Below are 20,817 nucleotides of genomic sequence, written 5' to 3'. Positions count from 1 at the left end.
ATCTCGATCGACCAAGTAATTACTGCAATAACTATTAAAACAAAAAAAACACTCAATACTCCCAAAATTCTTTTCTTGGTAATATTCATAGTCTCAAAAGTCTTCTTCAAACTAAAAAACAGAAAAAATAAAAATAGTCAATGAGCTCTTTACCCTGGGTAGACGTTGGTTTCTTCGCCACAGACCAAGACAGGTGTCACTACACTACGCAGGGCTGATCCCCCTCCCTTGTCATATCGGCTCTCCGTTTCCACTACCCAGAGCGGTTGCTCAACCAGTCTCGCAACAAAAAAAACCCTTCAAATCTTTCTTTTTGATCTCAAATCATAGCGTGCTGCTCCAGAAGTCGTCTGGTCCGGGAAGAACTCCGCAGATCCGCCAGGTGATACAGCAGGGCCTTTCTCCGTAGCTAGGATATCTCGGTGAGCAGTCAAAACAGCAGGTTCCACCAGGGTCGACAATACCTTGCGGCAGTGGGTACTATGGACCCAATTACGTTTGTTGGTTATCCGGACTGAAGTCCTCGTAGCGAGAAGAACTTGCTCTGGTCCACGCCACCTTGGCTCCAAGCTGTTCGACCTCTCGAATGATTTCACCATCACAAAGTCACCGGGACGGAGTCCATGGCCCTCACCTTGGGATTTGTCCGGGAGCGCTTCTCGAACCTGTTGATGAATAGAAACCAAGCTGTCAGTTAATTGTGCCAAATAGTCATTCATTAAAACACAAGGTACGTCATACACAGATCTTGGCTTCGGAACTCCCCAGACATTCATCGGCTGTCCAAACACCACCTCGTACGGGGTAAGACCCGTTCGAGAATGTGGTACTGATCTAATGGACAACAATGCCAACGGCAACGCATCTGGCCATGTCAACTTCGTGGAGGCTTGGATTTTCGCAATCTTAAGCTTGAGAGTGCCATTGTACCTCTCCACCAATCCTGCAGATTGTGGATGGAACACAGCATGGAATTTCTGCTTGATGCCTAATCCCTTCAGGACATACTTGATAACCTCCCCAACAAAATGAGGTCCGTTATCATTCCACAAAAGTCTGCAAACACCAAATCTCGGGAAGAATTCCTTCAGTAGCACCTTAGCAGTAGTAATAGCCGTATTATCTTGCGTGGGGTATGCCTCAATCCATTTCCAAGGCGCAAACCACCACTAGGACATACTTCAAATTATTACACCGCTCAAACTGAATGTAGTCCATTTGCAGGACTTTAAAAGGTGCAGTTGGTGTAACAAAACCTCCAGATGGAACTCGTGTCCCTTTTCCAGGATTATATTGCAAGCAAATCAAGCAGGATTGCACTACTCTCTTAGCTGTGTTAGCAATCTCAGGATGCTCCCAAACTTGCGTAAGCATTTTCGTCATAGCAAGAGCTCCAACATGTGCCACACCATGTGCCATCTGAACCATGGGTTGCACAAAAGCTATAAGCAGCTTCCATCGATCCATTTGCTTGTTTCTCCAGCAACCTTCATCATCTAACTCTCCTTCTTTAGACCATTGTTCACGTTCTTTATCAGAAGCTGTCTTCTGTATCTCTCGCACTTCCTGTCTAGCATCGTACCATCTTTCAGCTTCTGACTTCACTACATACATAGAAGTGGTATTTCTCTGCATGGCAGTCTCACGAGCTATACGATCTACAAAAGCATTCCCTTGACCAATCTTGTCTGTGACTTTCTTGTGTGCACTGCACTTCACTATAGCAATTTTCTTTGGCAATGTCAATGCAGTCAGGAGATTGTGCACTAAATCTCCATGCATTATCTGCATTCCATGAGACATAAGAAAGCCTCTTTCCTTCCAGAGTAGGCCAAAGTCGTGCGCTACACCAAAAGCATAGCGGCTATCTGTGTAAATGTTCACACACAAACCAGCGCTGAGCTCACACGCTCGCGTCAGTGCTATCAGCTCAGCTGCTTGAGCCGATTTCTGTGGTATGCGAGCTGTCTCCACTATCGTCTCAAGTGTGGTGATTGCATATGCGGCTGAGGTCGTACCATCCGGTAACTTCAAACAAGACCCATCAACCCACAATTCACCATCTACATCAAGAAGGGGTGTGTCTTGTAAATCAATGCGACCCTTTGTCTGTTCTTCAGTCAGAAAAATACAATCATGCGTTTCTTGTGACTGAGGCTGAGTCACCGGATATGGCAATAAAGTAGCTGGGTTCAAAGTTGCACATCTCTTTAATGTAATGTGGGGTGCTAACAGTGTCAATTCGTATCCTGTAAGACGAGCGCTAGTCAAGTGCTGCGTCTTTGTCTGATTCAAAAGGGCATCAACAGCATGTGGTACTAACACTAACATTTTATGTGACAAAACTTTTCCCTCACTCTGTCGAATAGATACCGCTGTTGCTTCGACTGAACGAAAGCATCCAGGCAATGCTCTAGCCACAGGGTCAAGAACTGCAGAAAAGTATGCACACGGGCGTTGCTTATCGCCGTGTAACTGGACCAATACTGACAATGCACATCCATCTTTCTCGTGCACATAAAGTGTGAAAATCTTTGTATAATCGGGTGTGCCTAACACTGATGCTGAGCAAAGAACTTGACGTAACTGTTGGAAAGCATTTGCACATTCATCTGTCCATGGGAGGGGTACAGGGGTATCCTTTGTCAAAAGTGCTAACAAGGGCATAACAATTTGTGAAAATACCAAAATCCACTGTCTACAAAAGGAGGTAAGACCCAAAAATGCACGTACTCCTTTCTGTGTGGTCGGAACTGGGGTATCTAAAATGGCTTGTATTCGATCTGATGTCAATGCACGTCCCTCCTTAGACAAAAGGTGACCTAAGTAGGTTACCTTTGGTCTACAATATTGCAGCTTCTTTTGAGAGACTTTGTGATGATGTAAGGCAAGAAAAGAAAGCAAAGACAAAGTACATGTTTCACACTGACCTGGGGTATCGGCTGCCAACAAGATGTCGTCGACATATTGTATGAGAGCCACACCTTCGGTCAACACAAAAGAATCAAGTTCCCTTTTCAATGCTTGACTGTAAATACTCGGACTTTCAGTATAACCTTGAGGAACTCTACAAAATCGAAACGATCGATTATTCAAAGTGAAACCGAACAAATATCGGCTATCAGAATGAATAGGGATCGAGAAGAAAGCATTCTTCAAATCGATTACAGTAAACGTAGTAGCAGTCTGATGGACTAAGGTAAGAAGTGTGGTAATGTCTGAAACCATGGGGTATTGTGGTATCACTATCTTATTCACCTCCCTCAAATCAATAATGAACCTGTAAATTCGTGTATCTGAGTCTTTCTTCAAAATCAGAAGAATCGGGCTGTTGCAAACATTGTATGGGACTTCCTCAACAACCCCAACTTGTATCAAATCATTGACAATTTCTAATGAGTGCTTCCTCCCCCTCCTGTGAAATGCGATATTGTGGCAAACGAGGTAACACAGCTCCCTCCTTGACACTGATTTGAATCGGAGGGATAACCATCTGACCCACATCGGTGTCTGAGGTAGCCCATAAAGATTCAGGAAGTGAAGCCAATGCGGCATCTTCTTTAATCAAACAGATTCTATCAGATTCAATGTAATTATCATTTAGAATGACACGCACCCCTTCAGGAAAACATCGTATTGTAGCTCTAAAGTGTTTTAACATATCAAGGCCAAAGATATTATCTGGAGTTTTCGGGGAGAGTAAAAACGGACATGGAGCATCAAATTTATCAACAGAAAATAAAAGTGGCTGGGACAATGGGCTAAGGGAAGGCGTTCCATCGAAACCTATCGAAGTAATAGTCGTGCCAGACAGGGGAGCCCTCGGAACCAATTGTTTAGACAAAGCTCTACCTGTAGCTCCTGTATCGACCAGAAACCGATCAGTAGAGCCCAAAACATGTCCTGTAACATAGGGACCCGTCTGATTTACTGGAACTTCAACTGTTTCCTTACCCCATCCTAGGCAATCCTATGCATGAGCAGAATCGTACAGATCAGGGTGAACATAATCAGACACTTGACATTGATTCCGCTTATCAAATGTGTTCTGTCTTTGTTGTGGTCCTGAATTCGCATCAGATCTGACTCGATCATTCATATTACCACGAGGCGCCGAGAAACCTGAACCAAGTCTTCCTTGGCCCCGCTCCCGAGCTTCTTGTTGAGCATGAAGCACCGGGCAATCTCGCGCCCAATGGCCGTATTGTCTGCAATATACACATTGATTCGGAGCTATGTCTGAACGGCCAGAAGAAGTATTGGAAGATGGTCGGCCACTTCTATCATCATTTCTGTTGAGGCCCCGATTGTATCCTCTAGAAGGGGGGCCATACACTTGAGCCAACATAACTTTCGTTTTTAACTCTTTTGATTTCTTGTCCTCAGTCCCCTTCGCCTCCGCTTCCTGGCGCTCATAATACTGAGCCATCGTCAACTCAGAGGCCAGAGAGGACGTAGTCCAAGAACTTTCACTAGCTTTTAATCGACTCGCTATACCGGGTAACAAATTCAAAACATATTTATCTACAAACAGATGTCTGCCGGTATCGCCAGTAAGAGACTGACCACTAAAATCGTGAAAGGTTTCCTCAAGGCGAGTAAAGAAATCAGAAACCGATTCATCTGTCTTTTGTTTACAGGATGCTAAAACAGTCCAATCAATCTTTTTAGGGGGGATGACCGTTTTGAGTTTAGTTAAAATGGCTGCAGGAAGATCTAATATCAGTCTATGTTGTTTTTGGGCGGGTTCTCTATCCGCATCTATGCGCTCTATCTCCTTCCATTCGGCTCCAAGAGCAGCGCGATCATCGATTTTATGAACAGTCCTCCACATATCTGGGGGTAAAATAAGACCAAAAAACAAATCTATATCACATAAAGTCATAACACAAGAATTCAAGGCACCCTCGACCTCTTCATAAGGCAGCTGGATTTTTACGCGGATCAGGTAACGCATTTTTAAGTGCCATTACATCTGCTCTATTCCAGGGAGTGTAAACCCAATTATAACTGAAATAGCCTTCGCATCGGCAGAATGTTTATCATTATTATCACCCGCTCCTTTAGGAGGAACATACAAAGGCGCGGCTTCCCGCATGGGTTTCATGACAACTGGTATCATCTTATCTGTCACGAAGATAGGACGTTGTGCCACTCCCGACGGATTAGTCTGTGGAACGGCGTTCTCAGCCTTTTTCTGCTCCTTCAGATGCCTCGCCTCGTCTCGTATTTTAACCAGTCGTCTAATGAAATCGGGTGCCTGAGAAAAAACAAGAAGACCATCACGTATTTGTTTATGATCATTTGCAATATCGACAGGTTCTAAAACGTCGGAATTTTTCCGATACATCTCAACTACTTCATCAGCAAATGAGGCAGTGAAATACATTTGTTCTTTCTCTGTCCAATTCTGTATATCAGCGGACAGATTGGCAGCAGAACGTGCGCTACGCAATGCTTTACGGGCAGCTTGTCTGATATCAGCCGATCGTTCTACTGACAGCAAAGATCAGGAGTCCCGCGTTTTCTGTCGTTCCGTATCAGAATCCTCGCCATCCCCGGACGGAGCAGACGGAGCGATATACGGAGGTGGAGGTCGATCTAATAACAAAAAATCATCTTGTGGTTTATTAAGGACAGGATAGAGAGGCTGACGGACAGGATATTGGCCAGAGATCTGTAACCTTCGTTCTTTTTCCTCTCGTTCCTGTATTTCTTATGTTTCTTTCTTTCGAAACTCCAGCGCTTTCTCATACACAGTCTTTCGCTGTTCTTTCTCAATCAACGCTTGCTCACGTTTCTCCTGCTGTCGTACTTCTTTCTCCCACATTCGCAAACTCTCAAACATATCACGTCTAGACTTTCGCTCAAACAAACAGCGCTCCACATATTCAACCTTTCGCGCATCAAACGACCCATGCAATGGCCAACGTAACTCAGGATCCTCTTTTGTGTATTTGTGCCACAATGTGCTGTACATTATGGCAGAAAGACCAAACTTCACATACATATCTCGATTAGGAGTCCCCTCGGGGGGAGCCGGCTGTGATTCTTCAAGTCGTAAACTGGCGCCACCAAACAAGCGCAAAAAACAACAAGTGATGGACTGAATGTGGATCAATGTCACACACTCCCCCAGTCAAAAGATCTGGGCCCAAATCCATCGTTTTTTTGCACTCCACACCACCCTGGGTCAGATAATGGCTTTATGCAAATCAGCTCTGACCCTGTTGCCCCATGGGAACAGTCCAGTCCGAACTACAACAGCCATATCTTTCCCAGACCGGAATCAAGCATCCGAGGACCGGACCGGTTTCGAGGTAACACCTCTCTTCAGCCCGGCTAGCTTGACTCCAAGTGGTGTGGAGTGCCTGGGACCCACGTCTGGGCATCCCCAGCGCACTTAGGGCGGCAATTGCAAAAAACAACAAGTGATGGACTGAATGTGGATCAATGTCACACACTCCCCCAGTCAAAAGATCTGGGCCCAAATCCATCGTTTTTTTGCACTCCACACCACCCTGGGTCAGATAATGGCTTTATGCAAATCAGCTCTGACCCTGTTGCCCCATGGGAACAGTCCAGTCCGAACTACAACAGCCATATCTTTCCCAGACCGGAATCAAGCATCCGAGGACCGGACCGGTTTCGAGGTAACACCTCTCTTCAGCCCGGCTAGCTTGACTCCAAGTGGTGTGGAGTGCCTGGGACCCACGTCTGGGCATCCCCAGCGCACTTAGGGCGGCAATTGCAAAAAACAACAAGTGATGGACTGAATGTGGATCAATGTCACACACTCCCCCAGTCAAAAGATCTGGGCCCAAATCCATCGTTTTTTTGCACTCCACACCACCCTGGGTCAGATAATGGCTTTATGCAAATCAGCTCTGACCCTGTTGCCCCATGGGAACAGTCCAGTCCGAACTACAACAGCCATATCTTTCCCAGACCGGAATCAAGCATCCGAGGACCGGACCGGTTTCGAGGTAACACCTCTCTTCAGCCCGGCTAGCTTGACTCCAAGTGGTGTGGAGTGCCTGGGACCCACATCTGGGCATCCCCAGCGCACTTAGGGCGGCAATTGCAAAAAACAACAAGTGATGGACTGAATGTGGATCAATGTCACACACTCCCCCAGTCAAAAGATCTGGGCCCAAATCCATCGTTTTTTTGCACTCCACACCACCCTGGGTCAGATAATGGCTTTATGCAAATCAGCTCTGACCCTGTTGCCCCATGGGAACAGTCCAGTCCGAACTACAACAGCCATATCTTTCCCAGACCGGAATCAAGCATCCGAGGACCGGACCGGTTTCGAGGTAACACCTCTCTTCAGCCCGGCTAGCTTGACTCCAAGTGGTGTGGAGTGCCTGGGACCCACGTCTGGGCATCCCCAGCGCACTTAGGGCGGCAATTGCAAAAAACAACAAGTGATGGACTGAATGTGGATCAATGTCACACACTCCCCCAGTCAAAAGATCTGGGCCCAAATCCATCGTTTTTTTGCACTCCACACCACCCTGGGTCAGATAATGGCTTTATGCAAATCAGCTCTGACCCTGTTGCCCCATGGGAACAGTCCAGTCCGAACTACAACAGCCATATCTTTCCCAGACCGGAATCAAGCATCCGAGGACCGGACCGGTTTCGAGGTAACACCTCTCTTCAGCCCGGCTAGCTTGACTCCAAGTGGTGTGGAGTGCCTGGGACCCACGTCTGGGCATCCCCAGCGCACTTAGGGCGGCAATTGCAAAAAACAACAAGTGATGGACTGAATGTGGATCAATGTCACACACTCCCCCAGTCAAAAGATCTGGGCCCAAATCCATCGTTTTTTTGCACTCCACACCACCCTGGGTCAGATAATGGCTTTATGCAAATCAGCTCTGACCCTGTTGCCCCATGGGAACAGTCCAGTCCGAACTACAACAGCCATATCTTTCCCAGACCGGAATCAAGCATCCGAGGAGCGGACCGGTTTCGAGGTAACACCTCTCTTCAGCCCGGCTAGCTTGACTCCAAGTGGTGTGGAGTGCCTGGGACCCACGTCTGGGCATCCCCAGCGCACTTAGGGCGGCAATTGCAAAAAACAACAAGTGATGGACTGAATGTGGATCAATGTCACACACTCCCCCAGTCAAAAGATCTGGGCCCAAATCCATCGTTTTTTTGCACTCCACACCACCCTGGGTCAGATAATGGCTTTATGCAAATCAGCTCTGACCCTGTTGCCCCATGGGAACAGTCCAGTCCGAACTACAACAGCCATATCTTTCCCAGACCGGAATCAAGCATCCGAGGACCGGACCGGTTTCGAGGTAACACCTCTCTTCAGCCCGGCTAGCTTGACTCCAAGTGGTGTGGAGTGCCTGGGACCCACGTCTGGGCATCCCCAGCGCACTTAGGGCGGCAATTGCAAAAAACAACAAGTGATGGACTGAATGTGGATCAATGTCACACACTCCCCCAGTCAAAAGATCTGGGCCCAAATCCATCGTTTTTTTGCACTCCACACCACCCTGGGTCAGATAATGGCTTTATGCAAATCAGCTCTGACCCTGTTGCCCCATGGGAACAGTCCAGTCCGAACTACAACAGCCATATCTTTCCCAGACCGGAATCAAGCATCCGAGGACCGGACCGGTTTCGAGGTAACACCTCTCTTCAGCCCGGCTAGCTTGACTCCAAGTGGTGTGGAGTGCCTGGGACCCACGTCTGGGCATCCCCAGCGCACTTAGGGCGGCAATTGCAAAAAACAACAAGTGATGGACTGAATGTGGATCAATGTCACACACTCCCCCAGTCAAAAGATCTGGGCCCAAATCCATCGTTTTTTTGCACTCCACACCACCCTGGGTCAGATAATGGCTTTATGCAAATCAGCTCTGACCCTGTTGCCCCATGGGAACAGTCCAGTCCGAACTACAACAGCCATATCTTTCCCAGACCGGAATCAAGCATCCGAGGACCGGACCGGTTTCGAGGTAACACCTCTCTTCAGCCCGGCTAGCTTGACTCCAAGTGGTGTGGAGTGCCTGGGACCCACGTCTGGGCATCCCCAGCGCACTTAGGGCGGCAATTGCAAAAAACAACAAGTGATGGACTGAATGTGGATCAATGTCACACACTCCCCCAGTCAAAAGATCTGGGCCCAAATCCATCGTTTTTTTGCACTCCACACCACCCTGGGTCAGATAATGGCTTTATGCAAATCAGCTCTGACCCTGTTGCCCCATGGGAACAGTCCAGTCCGAACTACAACAGCCATATCTTTCCCAGACCGGAATCAAGCATCCGAGGACCGGACCGGTTTCGAGGTAACACCAAACAAGCAGCACATCTTACGAAGTGCGCGGCAAACAGGCATGCTTCAAAAATAGTGCAAGATATACACTACCATAGGTAAAGAGCGCTTAAGGTACTCTCTTATTACGACGCGCTATACATAGAAGGGGCGGAGAAAGCTCCGTGCATCGCCTGCCTATATGAATTGCAATCCATATATTGCTAAACATAGGACCCAAACCAAACCAAAGTAGACAAGTCTATCCAAATACAAAGTGCTCGGGCAAGCGTTCCTAAAACTGCCTTACCAATACAAGAGCTTCCAAATGCCAAAACCCACAACAAAGCGCCGCAAAGCGACTCTTACCAATTGTAGGCTGTCCAGATTCCAACTGCCAAGTTTCAAAATTCGACCAAAGGGTCACTGCACGGCAGACCAGCAGAAGAGATCTCAGTCGAGGACCGGCGCCATATGGATGGTCGGATCGGAAAGTAAGGAAGGAACACCTCGGATACCAAGACACGGGTCTTATCTGGTAGCGATCGCGACCTCAGCGAAGTTCCGAACCTTCGTCGCGACCAATCCTTCAGGCATCCGAGTCGCCGATGAGCCCCACGTGCCGGGCGCCAATTTGTCGTGCAGGCCTCAGCCTGGCCCGCTAGTGCAAGGGGTTCGCCCTTCTGCGCACGAAGTCCTCAGACCCAAAAGGAAAAAGTTGGCACGTAAACTGGAACTGCAAAACATAGAATTTATTACACTTCATGAAGTGGTGCTAAAGTTCAGACAGTACCCTTCGGCACTATGAGAAGTAGCACAAAGGGCTACCAGACACATGGTTTATTTATACCCACACAGGGGCTCAAGAGAAGGCGGTACAAACACAAAAGCACATTTTATGTCCATACAAGGTAATATCGAGAAGCAAAATCGATCAGTGGGAGGAGTTAACAGTCGTGGGGTCTCGGCTAACACATTCCAATCTAGGGTTAGCAGATGTGGACCCTAACGGTCAGTGGCAAAACACAGAAATGCTATTATTAGACTGTTGTCGGGCAGATTCAAAAGGCCATGAGCAGAAAGGTAGGACAACGCACATGCTCAACACGAGGCAGTGTGTGGCAGACAAAATGGCTGCCATGAATACAAAATGGATGCCACCAAATGTCAAGATATCGGTCAAAACTCGATGTCTTTTGCTAACGCTCAACTCAATCGACGTCAAAATACAACATAATGGCCGGTAGGTATTGCTGCCAAGATATCAGGGTTAGAATCAGCAGTTAGCCAGGTTTCAGACAAGAGTAAGACTTCTGGTCTATCGGCATCAAGTAGTTGAAAGATTTCGAGCTGATGCTTTACCAGGGAACGTGTGTTTAGGTAGATAATGGCCAAGGGGCCAGTTGCTGAATAGGAGAAGTAGTAAGGACCGAGGGTTCACTATGCAAAGTGGAAGGTCCGGGCCCCATGTCCTGCAAAAGTTGCTCGGGGTGGGGGACTCTAGGATGCAGAATCCCTTCTTTGTTTATGGCTACCTTGGCGTTAGGGCTGATATCCCAGTTTCCCTTTAATTTGTGAAGTTCCCGGGCGCGGACGGGCGCAGACGGACTTGCCTTTGGCGTGCCGCCGGCGCGACCGCTGCGCGGTCTTCGCATGGATTGAATAAATACCCCAGGGGGGAGGGGTCAGAATGGGGTGTGTCTCGCTCTCACCGGTCCTCCCTCCACTCAAACAGCGATCAGCTGTGGTTCACCGGGGTCGGAGCGGGAGGCGTGCGGCGTGATGAGGGGACTGGAGGCTTCGTTAAACAGGTATTTCCCATTTTAAATCACAGTGCAAGTGCAAGTTCTTTAAAAAGTTAAAATAAACACACACGCGGACAAACACAATGATACGCCACCACATACAGTGCACAATGCTTCTGCTGCGCGTCGGGAAGGCTATGGACCTTATGTAGGATATGCCAGGAGACAGCGTCAGGAAGGGGCGTGTCTCGCTCTCACCGGTCCGCCCGCACTCAACTTAAATAATATTTGATCCAATTTATTTAATAATCACTTGTTAAACCGCGACTACCGATCCGCATAAACCACGAGGTCCATAATGCACTTGGGCTCGATTCATATAAATCCAGCCCTCATACCAGCCGGCCATCTTGATTGAAATCTCGAGACACACAGTCGCTGGGAGAGCTCTTGTGGAGAAGGTAATGATCTTGTTTTAAAGGTGTCATTTTCGAGCAAAATACTTTATTTTCGATCGACATTTCACAAGCGTTCCATCCATTTGACAGGAACGTGAGTGCTGGGAACACATTTAATTGAAGAATAACGAAGCATTCACAAGGTAAGCTGTTGCCACCCCATAGCGCTCATAATAATGTAGATGAGGCTTCTATTCCTCCTTCTTTTTCAAACTTACTTACATGTGCTTATTCCACCCCTGCTAGGAAATAACACGGATGGTTATATTTCATAAGCCACTCCGCTGGTTGGCGGTACAACCAAGGTCAGTGTTGGTCAAACGGCATGCCATTTTTTTTATTTTATTATTATTATTTATTTTTTTTATTTTTTTTTTAGGTCAAAACGCACATGCCTAGCCAACCATAATCAATTATACCCTGATTTTGCAGATAAATTTGCCTGCCCACAGAAAACGATGGATCCCCCCGGTTTTCCAAACCTCACAACAATTCCCATAAGCCTCCTCGATTCCTCAAAAAGAGCCTGGTATGTAGATTCTATCCATGTACAAACTAGTAGTGTATGCAATTTTAGAATAGAGGCCATCATCCTATCAAAATAGTAAAACGCTTCTTTCTTTGCATCACAGAGACACAAAGAATAAAAGCCCTGATGAGAGCCCAGGCACACTCGTCCTGGTCTCGAAACGCGTCGGCAGCTTTGGTGGATTATAGCATTATCAACAAATAATACTAGGACTAGCCAGTCCAGATATTATCAACTCAGAGTCATTTAGTTGACTATATTCCCCATTCTATTGATTTTTTTATTCATTGATTCTATATGTATGTGATAGTCTTGTTTTGTTATATATTAATTTCTTTGTAGGATGTTTGATTTTGTATTTTCTTGACATTGTTTGTTTTCATGTGGATTAAATTAATTGTACAGTGATGTAAATATATGAATGTACAGTCCTTTTTGTTTCTGCCTATTGATGTGAAAATACATTTAAAATGTTTTAAAAATAATTGGCATTGAATAAGCATGCCGGGTTGGAATGTAATAAATATTTTTCTAACCTCAAAACGTTTTTTCATTCAAGTAAGTGTGGTTTAGGCAAATTGTGGGCTTTTTTTCTGAACAAGGGTCTAGCCTTTACCACGTTTGTATAGACCTATCTCCTTTGGGTTCTAACTTTTAGAAAGTAGGCATTTTCTTGCTTAACCATATTGTGTGGCTCTGCTGGGTTGTGGATTGACTGTCTGGCTATGGAGTGATAGGGGCTGGGGTTGTGCATTCTCTCCAGACAGCTGCAGAGGAGGGGGTTGAAGAGTGTCCTGCCTCCCCTGGATTAGTTAGGGCTGGGCTGAATAGATCAGGGTTGCATTTAGAGTAGTGGGAGGAGATTTCTTTGCACCTGAAGAGGCCTGGGGTGCATTGGACAAAGCTGTCTCCACCCCCTGCCAGGAAGCTGGGCCAGAGAGGACAGAACTGGTTTGGACTGAGCACAGACACTCTCTGTCACAAGAGAACAGAGGGAAATGTGGTATAAATATTTGGGCCCGACCCAAGGACTTTGGAACTCTTTTGGACTTTGAAAATTGCCAGGAAGAAGAGCTGGAGAAGCTTTGATGAGGAACTACCACTTTATTATGTGCTTTTCTGTTTTGGCCCCCAGTGGTGCTTCTGTCTTGGGAAGAGAAAGGATTGGACTAAACTTTCTGCAACTTCTTTGTTTGAGTTTCTCCAAGAGCTTGAGGTAGAGCTTGCCTCCTGTTCAAGAAGTCTCAGAAACAGCAAAGACTTAAATTGCATCTGCTGCCAGCACTGGAATTCGTGTATTGTTTGCTACAAGAAAAAAAAGCAACCCCATGCCATCAATGACATCGCTTCTAGCTGCGTGTGTCTGAAGGCACTACAGAGGGTACTGACACACTTCGCACCACAACCCTGGTCTCACTGACAATGCCATTTGACGATGCCACCAAGTTGCTGCTTGCACCACGACCTGTTGGCACAGCCCTTCCCACTGCCTTGTATCACACTGCCACCTGGGTATCCCCATACGATGACGCTCCATGTCGACAGCGACAACACCGCTTGCACTGTGGTTCAACGGCACCACTCATAAGCTACACGATGCACGCCCTCACTTAGCACCACAACCTTGGCCTACCAACTTAGACGTCATCAACCCCGGTCTCTCAGACGATGCTGCTTGTACCGTGACCTGTCAGCACCGAGACGAGCACTGCAGCCCTGGTTTCACCAACGCCAGTGGATGACCTTCACCGAGCCACTGCCTGCACTGTGACCTGAGGGCACCACATGCTGTCCAACTGCACTGCACACCACAGCCCTGACACCTGCCGACGACGGCATTCCTGACTTCAAGGATTAAATCTGCAATGTGTGTGACTTCAAGGGCCCTACGACTCCTGCACTGACTTCTGGAACCAACGCCTGCTGACGCCGGCTCTTCAGAGCTCAACGAGAGATCGCTGATGCCCTGCATTTCTAAAGGTACTGTTTTGTGGGTCTTCCCAACACCGAAGTTTGCCCACGAATCCACGGTCAGCCAGAACTGTTTGAATTTGTTGCTCATGATGCCGTGATAGCCCAGTTCGGAGCTATCGACTATAAGGAACTGTATTTTAAGTTTATTTATAAGTTTATTTTTGATTATTGAGATTCCCGAGAACTGTATGGTTTATTTTTATCGTTTTGGTCTTGTTTACACACATAAAACATTGGTTATTTTTCTAAATCTGTTGGGGAGTCCTTTTGTGGTGTTTTTACTGTATTGTCTTTGGTTATGTGAAAATGCTTTACACAGTGCCTCCGAGATAAGCCTGACTGCTCGTGGCAAGCTACAAAGGAGTTGAGCAGGGGTTATTTTAGTAGTGTATCCCTCCTATCCAGACTAGGATGAAGGGTCCCTACTTGGACAGGGTAACAACATGCCAACTAGAAACCCCCATTTCTAACAGTGGGTCTTCTACAGACAGGCTATATGAACCCCGCATCTCATCAGATACTGGTATAGATGATACCTCTTAATATAGATAGCCGTGCCTCTAATGTTCCAGGTCATACGCTGGTATTCCACCCCACCTAGTCATTCACTGTTCAGCATAGTCTACAAAATATAGACTGGACCAACAAGGCCCATCTATCCTCACCCCCATACACATCCACAATGCCACAGAAAAGCATACTATAACAAAGATTTTAAGAGTAACTAAGCAAAGAACTTCAAAGTCAATCTCCCAACTGCCCCTCTCAGGCTAGGATGCCAACAAGCACCCAACCAGCAGTACTGTAATGCAAAAAAATATAATAAAAGAACAGCCATAAACACATTCCCTGAGCAAAAAGGGGCTGATGGTGGTGAGGTGGACATACCTTTCCCCAATAGAGAGTTCTCGTCTATGGAAGTGATTACCCCAGGAAAGAGCTATGACTAAGGAGTACTTACTGCACCACCATCAGTGCAGGTTCTCTCGTGGCTTGGTCCAGCATCCAGACACATTGTGACCTCACTGTTCCATATCCAACATGGGTAATCTACGGCAGATCATCTTCAGACATGGGAGTGATTAGTGGGCGACCACGTAGCAATGTGTCTGCTAGAGCCAAGTCCATCTCTAATTCATAATTATCATGTTTTTCAGCCTCTTCGAGGAGAGGCCAAAGGGTTGCATTGTTGCATTCAACCACGTCAGTTGCCTGGCCCTCTCTCATGCTGCCTGCTCTCTGGAGGGGTCCCCTCTCCTGCCCGGTCTCTACGGCATCAACACTGCTGTATCATCCATCCTGCTTGGTCCCCTCCCCCTCAGGAAGTGGGGCCATGCCTCGGTAGTCCAGCCGAGCCAGGCTCTCCTCATGGGTCACAGCGAAGGTGGCCCATTTGCCAGGCATTATCTTACGAGTAACTGAGACCTGCAAGGCATACTTAAAATCTAAAGCACAAAGTTGCCGTTTCACCTCCAGTAAGGAGTTCTGCAGCCTTTGCACCCTGTATTTGAAGGGACATGTGACCACTGGTCTGGCAGTGGTACCGGGAAGAGGGGGCCTACCTGCACCCTGTCGACTCACTCTACAGAGATGAAAGTCATATCTTGCCCCCTAGAATGGTTTGTGAAAGCCATTCTTTGAGGTAAAATCCCTGCTGTGTTCTTCAATGTGTTTCCGCAGACCCACTATTTGCATGATATCGCTGTAGGATCAGCCCTCTTGATCCCACACTCAGTTCTTGCCTCCTTCTGGAGGGCCTTAATACCTTATTATGAGTTCGCCTTTCGTGACTGCTGCTGCTGAGTCCTCCAGTTGGTCCTTCAGCTTCTTGTGGTCCTCACGCATGAGGCCTATGTCTATCCCCCGGGCGCCTATTTAGGTTTCCAAGGTGGATTTGATGTTGAGGACATTTTCCAGGATTTTGTCAAATTTTCTTGTCTGATCTGATAGTGTACTCTCCAATGATGCATCTGTAGAGTGCAGAGCACCATCCTCTGCCCTGCCATCTCCCATTCCTGTTGAGGCCCCAGAAGCCAAGTTGTGGTTGGAGCCCACCAAGGAAGCATTCAGTAGGGTAGGCAGACTTGCGGGCAAGTAATTACTGCATGCCATGCTCCTCACTATGCCCTGGTGTGACAGTTCTGGGAGAGAGGACTCATTGCTTCCACACCCAGGTCAGCATACAAAGTGGCCCCTCATTGGCAGCTGCACCTCAACGGGGGAGAGGGAAGGCATTCGCTCAAAAGGTGATCAGGGAGACAGGGAGCCGGGGGACGATCTCCCTCAGTCTGAGTGACAAAGTTCATATCTGAGTGAGTGGGGAAGTACGATAGATGCCTGAATACTGGGTGGATCTCTCACCTCTATTGCGGGATCTGGAATTCGCAACCGTGGTCACACAAGTGATGGAGTGTCCTGAGTCAACAGGGGGGTCCCCCATCCCATTTCTCCATCCCACATGGGGTCAGCATGGCACCCGGAGGTCTCTGTCACAAGTAAGGGCAGGCTTTAGGACAAGTAGGTAGTAGCCCACTAGGGCCCACCAGGCAATAGCTCCGTGTGACACAGGTACTACAGCGAGAGTCAAGAGCTAGTTTCAGTTGAATTCAGAGGTGGAATAGACGGGAGGCATCCAGTGGAGTCAAGGATATTTGGGCTCGCAACCAAGTGCAGTTAGGCCTCACCATGCCCGCACAGCCCACGTGTATGGTTGTTTCAATCAGGCAGATCCACTGCCTGCTGACCTGCAGGAGGCCCCCGGGGGCACCAACAATGTGTTTGCACTAGAGGAGGAGGGGCGGCATGGGTCAAGCCCCAAACAGCACCCACCATCTTTAGGGTAGGTGGGCAAAGTATGCTCTGCAGTGGCAGACCCTGCTCCCACTGCAGCTCATGGCATTACAGTACAGAGAAAGCCCCAGTTCATTCGGCACAACCATGCCAAGGTCCACGAATCATGCAGGATTATAACACCGGTGGCAGGTTTTCCCAATGGTGTGCAGGCAACACAGTTTGCACTGAGGAAATCAGGATCCCTGTAGGGTATTGAGGTGTGAGGAAAGTCCCCTCAGTCAGGCAGCTCCACTCATTGCTGGCCTCCAGCCAACCCCCGGGGCCACCAATGATGTACTTTTAGAATCACTGACAGAATATCGAAGGTCAGAATATCGACCTACTGAAATATCAAAGCAAGACTATCGAAGTCAAGAATATCGACATCCTATCTACATTAAATATCGAGAAAAAAATATCGATGACAAAAATATAATTGTTAAGAATATTTTTTTTATTTGTTATAAAAATAACAGAAAATAAACTAAATAATACATATAACTAAAATATGAAATTATTTCTAATATTTTTTAAATTAATTATATACTGCATTACCTAAAATAATACAAAACATATTAGATAACTGAGGGAATAAAATTACTATTCCAACTCCAAACAGTGCACCAGTAGGGAAAGTGTTGGATAGCCTAAGGATACAAATTACTATTCCTACTCCAAACAGTGGAACAGGAAGGAAAGTGTAGGATAGCATAGAGGTTAAAATTACTATTCCCACTCCCGTGAGTGCAACAGTAGGTAAAGGGTTGGATAGCGTAGGGGTCAACATTACTATTCCCACTTCAGGGAGTGCAACAGTAGGGAAAGTGTTGGATAGCGTAGGGGTAAAAATTACTATTCCCACTCCAGTGAGTGCAACAGTATGGAAAGTGTTGGAGAGCATAGGGGTAAAAATTATTATTCCCACTCCAGTGAGTGCAACAGTAGTTAAAGTGTTGGATAGCGTAGGGGTTAATAGTACTATTCTAACTCCAGTGAGTGTAACAGTGTGTAAATTGTAGGATAGGATAGGGGAAAAATTAACATACTTATTAATAAAAAAATAAATAAATAACATTAATAATTAATTAACGAAAAAAGTAATAATAAAGACCAATAAAATGAAATAATATTTACTTAAAGACCATTAAATTACGTCCCACCTTATTCCCCCATTAACACAAACCACTACACATAAAGAATAACATAATTAATGTAATTATCAATTAATCAATTAATACAAATTAATTACCAATGAAAAATTAATTAACCAACAATTAATAATCAATACCAATTAAGAAAAATGTATAATTAATTAATTATAATAAATTACTTTCCACCCTATTCCCCTAGAAACCCACAACCCGCTACACATAAACAATAACATATTTTATTTAACTATCAATGCAACAATTAATAAAAATCATTTACCAATTAATTATAAATTTACAATAAATTAATTAACAAAAAATAAATAAAAAATACATTAATTATAATTAATATGATACATTATTCACTTGCTAAACATTCATCACCAATTAATAATCAGTTAACAATACATTAATAATCAATAACAATAAACAAATAAAACATATTAATTAATTATAATTAGATTATAATTAAAATACTATAAAAAATTACTAAATTCTAAACATTGAATACATATATAATACATACTAAAATACATAACACTAATATAAATATCGATACTATTAACAACAATATTTTGCTAACGATATTACTTAATTCGATATTACTTACTTCGCTATAAAAAAAACAATATTACTTACCTTAGGGTCGATATTCTGGTCACTGATATTCTTGACATCGATATTCTGTCCCTACGATATAAAAAAATCGTTATTAGTGTAGGTCGATAGAAAAAAAAATGATATTTTAACTGGGCACCGTACTTTTACTAGTTGGGGAGGTGGGGAATTAGATGGAGCCTCAGCAGGCAACTTCCATCCTCCGTGTAGTGGGGTGAAGCGTGTCAGCAGTGGCGGCACCCACGACTCACTGGTATTAGGTTATGGTTAGAGACATGCCACAGGGCCAGATGTACGACCCTAAATTGCGGTCGCAAATGGGCAATTGGAGCATTTGCAACCTCAATTTAGGTCATGGCCATGTAGAAACCTCATTTTGCGAATTGATACATTTTACCAATTTGCTAAATGATTTTTGTGACTCTCTATTATGATGGCGCATGCCAAAAGCATCCCTTCCTAATAGTGACTTGCATTTGTATGTATGAATGTTTTGCAACCACAATTGCAGTCGCAATGCACTCACAATTTACCACCTACTTCAAGTAGGTGGTAAAGTGTTCACAAACGGGAAGGAGTCCCTATGGGACCCCTTCTCCTTTTGTGAATGGGTCACAAAATATGTTTTAAGGGCAGGCAGTGATCCCAGGACCACTCTCTGCCCTTAAAAAAATAAACTGAAAAGTTTCATTTGTCATTTTTTTTTAATGTATCCGGTTTTCCTTTAAGGAAAATGGACTGGATATATTTTTTTAAAGCAGCCACAGACATGGTGGTCTGTTCACCCCAGCAGGCCACCATCCCTGTGAGAGCTAGCCATTCTTAATGGGGTTGCAAATTTTGCCTGCCCCATTAATATTAATGAGACATGCAATGTGCGACCCCTTTAGGAATTGCAACCAGTGTCTGATACACTGTTGTACATTCCAATTTGCGAGTCGCAAATGTGATGCAATTTGCGAGTTGCAAATTTGTGAGTCTTACTTCTGGCCCTCAGGCTGTTTGATCTAACCTCATTGCTGGCTAGGGCCCACACGGGAGGTGCAGCACTGGTGATTGGTAACACCAGTGGTGCACGGAAAAGACGGGTCACGCCAGGGGAAACAGGAGCCCTGTACGATATTGGCAGCCGATTGGTTGCAAGGAACTCGGTGCCCTGCGACTTACCCGGTTGCCATCTTGGCCACGCAATCTTGTCTCAATAATTTTAGAGGCTTTTCTACCCAGAGTAGCACAGAACACATAATTGTAACATGAGTGCTTCTTGAAAACAATTCATCAATTGATGTTTAAATCAGAGGTGAGTGGAGTTCGCGGAGTCCGTCTACGTGGAATTCTGCAGAGGTGTAAAAAAACCTTTGCTACAGTACGCGGAGGTCCGCGTTTGGGTGGACTTTGCCGGCACGTCCGTTTGCGTTGTGTTGGGAACACAGAGTGCATCTATGTGCCCCATAATTGCACAGGAATGGCACTAAATAGTCCTGAAGTGTGCTTGTGTTCTAGATCACGAACAAACATCACCATGCGGTCTGCATGGGTGTGGCCATCTTATTCTCCTGCTCTCTGTTATTGTGCAGGGTCTAATTTTTCATTTTGTGATCCTCCTCCTTTGTTACTTTTCTATCCCTAACTTTTACTTTGTACAATAGTGTGCATTGTTGTGTTTGCGTGTTTTGTGTAAACTTGTTTGTGTTTTTGTTACTTTTTTGACTTAGTTTATTTCCCCTTCTTATCCTATTTCTTTCTTCTTTACTTTCAGTTCCTTTCCCATATAAGTTTATTATTTCCTCACCCAGGGCCATGGCAGAGGGGTGGCGTCCATGCAGCTCTGGACGCTTTGGAGAGGAGGAGGTTGCAGCACTAGTTTTTTTGTGAAGCGCCACCTCCCCTCTATTGCTGGCAGCAAGCGGAAGGCCCAGTAGTGGCTACTCCCTGCAGGAGTGTCTAGGAATTGAGATTCTAGGTATTGGTGAGCATTTATTATTTGTTGCGTTTGTGTTCTACAATGCTAAAAAAAACTGAATAGCATGCTGCTCACACTTAGAATTATGTTTTGTTTAATACAGTTTATGCTGGTTTATTAATGTGTGATCCAGTTTCTAGTTTCTGCTAGGCAGCTGCAGCTACATAATCACATTAATCAGGCTCTCCCTTTTGCTAATTAATGAAAAACTAATTGCAGACTGTTTCTTCTGTCACTATAGTGAATCACTGAGTAGCGTGTTCTCTG

This window comes from Lissotriton helveticus, chromosome 3_1 (assembly GCF_964261635.1).
Source record: "Lissotriton helveticus chromosome 3_1, aLisHel1.1, whole genome shotgun sequence".
Lineage (NCBI taxonomy): Eukaryota > Metazoa > Chordata > Amphibia > Caudata > Salamandridae > Lissotriton > Lissotriton helveticus.
This window is presented reverse-complemented; position numbering follows the sequence as displayed.